Source organism: Eumetopias jubatus, unplaced genomic scaffold (genome assembly GCF_037043125.1).
Source record: "Eumetopias jubatus isolate StellerSeaLion01/CBP00866 unplaced genomic scaffold, mEumJub1_p1.0 scaffold_1, whole genome shotgun sequence".
NCBI classification, from domain to species: domain Eukaryota; kingdom Metazoa; phylum Chordata; class Mammalia; order Carnivora; family Otariidae; genus Eumetopias; species Eumetopias jubatus.
In genome coordinates, this window is record NW_028274807.1 from 50,526,962 (window position 1) to 50,533,729 (window position 6,768).

General features: G+C 35.2%; 1 pseudogene; it reads right to left on the reverse strand.

Moving 5' to 3' along the window:
- Positions 1-4,680: 4,680 nt before the first annotated feature.
- On the reverse strand, positions 4,681-5,074 carry LOC148165004 (large ribosomal subunit protein eL31 pseudogene; annotated as a pseudogene).
- Between the last annotated feature and the right edge of the window lie 1,694 nt (positions 5,075-6,768).

The following is a 6,768-nucleotide window of genomic DNA, read 5'->3' on the forward strand; positions in this document are numbered from 1 at the left end:
TGCTAACAATTGGTACACACTAATTTTCTATAAACCTTGAAGTTTTGCATGAATGCAAAAAGCCATATCAAAAGGAAGAGCTAAAATATAAATACATTTTGTATATGCCCATGTTGAAATGTCTACTATCTAGTTTTCTAATTAAGGGCACATTAACTATACATTCTCCTCGAATGTCTGCTCACAGCAAGGTGTCTTTGCAAGATTTCTCTGTGTGTTTGTACATTGAGAATTAAATTTAAAAAGGATATTGCTTATACTATCATGATCTAACATCATAGACTATGTTCTAAGCTATGAAATATCCTTTATGACTGAAGAGTCTTTACTTTGGACAGTGTGCAGTAGAACAACTGAATGTTAAAACAACTCCATTTGATGCTTACTGAAGGTTTCTCTTATAATTTCCATTTACTGACATTATTTACCAACTCCCATCTCAGAAAGTACCTATAGAGGCAGTACCTATAGAGAAGTGATGGCAAGCTTATATGTAGGATTATATCTTTGCCTGATTCACAATAAAGAAAGAGCTTAGCAGTCCTAGATATAGTGGATCTACTAAAAAATTTTGGTGGCCGTGCTCATCAATTTTGAGAAAAGTGGTTTAATGAAGACTGGTATGGTGACAGCTTTTCCCAACCCTTCCCTACCCAGACATTGAACATGCAGTTCTACTTTCAGGAAATTTCCCTAATGTATTGTATTCTGAATTCCAAAATGTTTGTGAGCCTTAATTTAGCACTCCCTATAGCCCAGAGTATAACACATAGTCAGTCTTCAGTGTGTGTGTGTATGTATAGGTGTATGTATATATGTGTATATATGTACATATTAATGTATGATACAATGTTTTGAAAAATTGTGCAGCATCATCTGAATGATCACTTAAATATTTATGTATTATAATATGAGCAACTCAATCAATTGTATATAGCTTAGTTTAGGTCTGGATCCTGAATAAAACTATGATCAAGTGAATCAAATGGTTCATTATGGGCTCAATCATGCTGCAAAAGCGAATTGTAAAACTGAATCCTCATTTGGATATATTACCCAAATTTATTACTGACAAATTGCTTACCATAACTTAATTCACTGACAGTAATATATTATTTCATTTTCACATTAAAATGTGAGATGAAAATACTGAAACTGTAATTCTAATTGTATTACCAGGTACCTATATTAAATTGAGAATTAATCGTGCATTTTAAACAGAAGATACTCCATACAAATTTTACATACCATTTGCATGATAGGCTCATGTAAGTAGCCTATTTATGAATTTTTGTGAACTTCTAATGCAATGCAGGAAGTCCACCATACTACTCTTCACACACTTTAGCCCTCTAATTTGGGGATGGTGAGGAAAAATTCTTACTACTAACTGCTAGTGACAGCTTCAGCTGGAATTTTATCTCCCTCTCGATACCCTGATTATACTTGTGGAAATCTTTGAAGACATTCTTCCTGTTCTTGGACACATTTTTTAAGGTAGATTCTGAAATTCAACCAAATGTTTTACTTTTGTTTGACTCTTCAGCGTTTTCCAGAAAACTGGGGACAGAAAAATGCAAAAAAAAAAAAAAGTGTCTATGGATTATTATATGATTTGATGACTATGACAATGTGTTTTATTTAATATTTCCTGAATGCTGAAACTTAAAGCTTGATACATCTGTTCATTTACTCAAGAAATATATGGAATGCCTTATCTTTTCTTGGTAATAAGCTAGTGTATGTTTTATGTAAAGATTAATGTGACCTAGTCCCTAATTACGTTGAAATATAATAGACTATGGATGTATAGTTATTTGACTCCAAAATAATTATTGAGTACCTATTCAGAAACAAATACTCTTCTATGTTTTATGGTGTTATTGAACGTAGTAAAAGCTACAAAATAAATGTTCTCAGATAGGTAGGGGCCTCCTCGGTAGAGAAGATGTACACATATACTATTAGGATTCCAGACAATAGATAATTAAGTAACAAATTCAGTGGTAGAGACTCTAGGTATGAGCTCTAGGACGTGAGTACTGAACAAATACATTTTGTTGGATTAATAAATGAATGCTGTCAGGTTTCCTACAACTCAATGTTGGCTTAAATCCCCAAATTGATTTCTAGAGATTCTCATAAATATGAAAAGGAAGGTAATATTGGTAAAGAAGAATTTGAATATAAATTGTATAGTGACCCCTCTTCTATGCATTCCCATAATGTAATGAGGTGTCTTCCTTAAGTTTTTCCCTATATATCAGCATTCTTTAATGATGCTCCCATACAATCCCAACTTCCATAACCAAATAAAGCACAATCCACTAACAAGATTTCATACACAGGTTAATAAAGTTCCTAGACTTGCTCCTGCTAAGGATGAAAAAGAAAATGAAGAGGAGGAGGAGGAGCAAAAACAGAAGAGAAGGAAAATAAAAGGAGAAAGAAATTGTGGTGAAGGAGAGGAAATTCAAAGAAAAGGAAATGAGAAGAAATCAGAGAAAAAGAAGAAGGAAAAGGAGAGAAAAATTAATTTGTATAGATATTAGCTACTATACTAAGTTGTCCTGTGTCTTAGAATCCTATGCTTGTTTTCTGGTTTGCCAGATTAAATCTGTATCATTTTCCAGCTACTCATTGGGTGAAGATAGGATCCAAACTGCTTTTCATGATCTATGTCCTTAAAGATCTAGATTCTACAACCTCTCTAATTTCTTCATAGATCACTATTCTCTATTTAGTAGCCACTAAATTCATTCAGTTATTTGCTTCTGTCATTTTTTCTATTCCTTCCCATTCTTTTTTGGGGTGGTGGGCAGAGGGAGAGAGAGAGAATCTTAAGTTAGGTTTCATGCCAGTGCAGAACCCAACACAGGGCTCCATCTCACAACGCTGAGATCATGACCTAAGCTGAAATCAAGAGTGAGAGGCTTAACTGACTGAGCCATCCAGGCACCCCTCTATTTCTTCACATTCTTGATTATATTTGATCTTTTCCCATTTTCCCCACTGATTCTTTGCATAGCTGATACCATGTATGCCACATTCCTGATAGGCTCTCAGTGTCATTATTATATAAAGCAGCTCTTCATCTGTGCATTGTGGTACTATGTATTATTTATTATATTTTATAAATTAATTTTATTTGTTGCTTTACCTTTATTTAGATTCTATTCCCTCAATGCCAAAAATGAAGCAGGAGCAATATATATATTACTGATCATCAACTACCTAATGCTGTGGATATGTACTGTTTATAAAGTAAGTGCTCAAGGGAACAGTTTTTAAATAATGGAAATGGTGGATACATTAATTATATAAATTTTAAGAAGTGTATCTCCTTTTTTTCTTCCACTCCTATCGTTCCAATCCTCCTATTATCTTGATAGCTCTTTGAGATTTCCAAATATTTATTTATCTGGAATTATGCTCTCTGGCCACACTTTCATTTCAAGATTTGTTTTGATTCTTTTGGTCATTCTGGTCTCATCTCACCATAAAATTTTGAAGTATGGTTGCATTTTAACAACCTTTATTATTAGTTCATGTTCTGATAACATAGCAGGCCTTTTCTAGTTACCTGAATAACAACCAATTCCTTCTTTCCTGTTGGTAGAATTAGAGTTTGTTCACTAATATGACTTAAGAGTAAAAATCTAATAGTCAAATTTCATTGCTCCATTCTTCTTAGCAGTGACTGACAATAAAAAGAGATAGGTAAAAAGAAACACTCTCTTCCACAGGACTTTTGGTGCAGAGTACTGCATATGTCATTGCTTTATTTATTAATTTTTTTGAGAGAGAGAGAGTGAGCAAGCATGAGTGAGGGGAGGGGCAGAGGGACAAGCAGATTCTCTGCCGAGCAGGGACCAGGATGTGGGGCTGGATCCCAAGACCCCGAGATCATGATCTGAGCCCAAGGCAGATGCTTAACTGACTGAGCCCCCTAGGTGCCCTATCATTGCTTTTTCTATAATGTTCTACCTATATCAAGCCAGTGTAGGAAGAAGAGCCTTAAGAATGGCCAAGAGCCAAATTGGGAAATTGGAGCTCTTATGTACTGTGCTATGAGACCCCTCTCCTGTTCTGCTACTTATAGCCAAAAGCTTATTAAAGAGACAACAAAACAAAATAATACTATCTTATATTAAAATATATATACTTCCTCATTACTTGTGCTTAAACATAGCATATAGAATATTCTTGAGTCCTTTCTACTTGATACCTTCAGAGGCTTTTGTTGGGTAATAGTTCTTTTTATACTAATTATAAATGTCTTCTGATAGGGGTGCTTGGGTGGCTCAGTCGTTAAGCGTCTGCCTTCGGCTCAGGTCATGATCCCAGGGTCCTGGGATCGAGCCCCACATCAGGCTCCCTGCTCCGTGGGAAGCCTGCTTCTCCCTCTCCCACTCCCCCTGCTTGTGTTCCTGCTCTTGCTCTCTCTCTGTCAAATAAATAAATAAAATCTTTAAAAATAAAAAATAAAAAATAAATAAATGTCTTCTGATAGCAAAGTGTGTTTGTTTATTTTTTCTAACTCCTCAATTTGATTTCTTCACCTCAGTTGAACATCCTTTCAATTTGTTGGCTTTAAATATATACACACAAGTTTATAATTAGTAACAGTTGATTTATAAGTTTCTCCTATGGTTTATTTTGTTTGTTTGTTTTATACCTTTATTTGACAATCAGTAAATAGTTATCATCCACATTAACTGTCTGTAGATTTTTGAAAGTGGTGACAGGTACATAGGTAACCAACGTGTAGAGCTTGTTTGGTGAATCCTCATCCTCGTTACATTTTCTGGACAACCACACACAAATACAGTATGGAACATTCCTTATTCCTTTGGCTCAGACAGCTTTGTTGAGCCTGGTGTCAATGCACACATCTGGAGTTCCCAACTCCTTCATGGCAAATTTCCAGATCTCTTTGAGTGCCTGAGAGGCACACTTCTTGAAACCCATTCCATGGATGTGCTTGTGAATGTTGATGGTATTCTCTGGTCACTACTTTGTTGATGGCAGAATGGCCATTCTTCTTCTCGCCACCCTTCTTCGCAGGAGCCATTCTGCTGGACCCTGGTTGGAAAAGTCTCCTATGGTTCAAAAGAGCAGTGCTTGTACATTTCATTTTCATGACTCCTAAGAGGTTTATTTTGCTTATTTTTTCATTCATGGCAATATTTTAAATGACTGGCTTTCCCAGAAATCTAGTCCTATGACAGAAACTTTGTATTTAGTATGCAATATAAGATGCATATGGAGCCTACCAAGCACTAAGGAAGAATATAGGCTAATTCAAAGATTTTTTAAAAGATTTTATTTATTTATTTTACAGAGAAAGACACAGTGAGAGAAGGAACACAAGCAGGGGGAGTAGGAGAGGGAGACGCAGGCTCCCTGCTTAGCAGAGAGCCCCACATGGGGCTCGATCCCAGGACCCTGAGATCATGACCTGAGCTGAAGGCAGATGCTTAATGACTGAGCCACCCAGGCTCCCCTTAACAAATTTTTATTATTAAATACCTGTTCTGTATTTGTACTGCAGTAAAATCTTTTGTCCATTTGTCAGTATCTCACGCTTCATTGATAATTACCATCCTCATTGTTTGACCTAATAATTGATGTTACATTACTTCTGAAGTTATACTAAAATATTTATTGCAAATAGAAAACAAAAACATTTCCATTTGTAGCAGCCACTTTAAGTAGAGGGTAAGGGTCTCTTTGCTATTAACCACATTTACTTAAAGGCATGAACAAAGTGATGATTTAGAAAAGCAGGGTAAACCCATATAAACTCCAGCTTTATAACCTAATGTTGTCTCTTATAGCTCTGACCACCACTTGAAATATAAACACATGCACCCATAGAGGTAAATCTCTCTGGAGTTGTCTGTCTAATTAGTCTTAAATTATCTTCCAAGGCTTATTCTTTTAGCTAAAATTCCAAATTTCAGTAGAGTTTGTTCACAGAGCCCTAACTGTGTAAAAACATAAAAGTTTTTCTCTACTCCTCCACAACATGTTACAGTCTTCTACCGTAACTGCAGATTTTTAAAAATTTCTCCCCCTATGTTGTCAATTTTTGATTCAGGTGAGCTTCTATTATTAGATGCATATACATTTTCAATTGTTAAGTCTTCCTGATATATATTTTCCTTGTATCACTCTATGTCCCTCTTTATCTCTTCTCTGATGAGGTTTTTTTTTTTTTGGAAACCTTGTTTATCTGTATTTTACAAGTCATTCCAGACTTATGTTTTCTGTTTGTATTCTATATCTTTTTCTATTCCTTTACTTTTGATTCATCATTTTCTTATATTTAAGTTGTGTCTTTTTCTATATAGTAATTCCTATTCAATCTGTGCTGTAGTATGAATGGTGGATTTTACCTTGGACATTTTGAATGTTACGTTGCTTTTTAACTGGAGTAGTTCGACAATTACTATTTAGTAATATGTTAATTACTGACATGGTTGAATTTAGGTCTACTAAATTCAATTCTTTATCATTTGTTTTCTGATTGTTCTCTCTTATTTCTCAGTTCCATCTTTTCTGACATCTTCTGGTTTATTTGAGTAATGTTAAATTACATATTGATTTATGGCCTCTAGTTGCTCTAGGTATTACAATATACATATCAGACTTTCCCAGTCCGCTTCTTATGCTATTGCTATTAGAATATGGAAGGCTAGGGGCGCCTGGGTGGCTCAGTTGGTTAAGCGACTGCCTTCAGCTCAGGTCATGATCCTGGAGTCC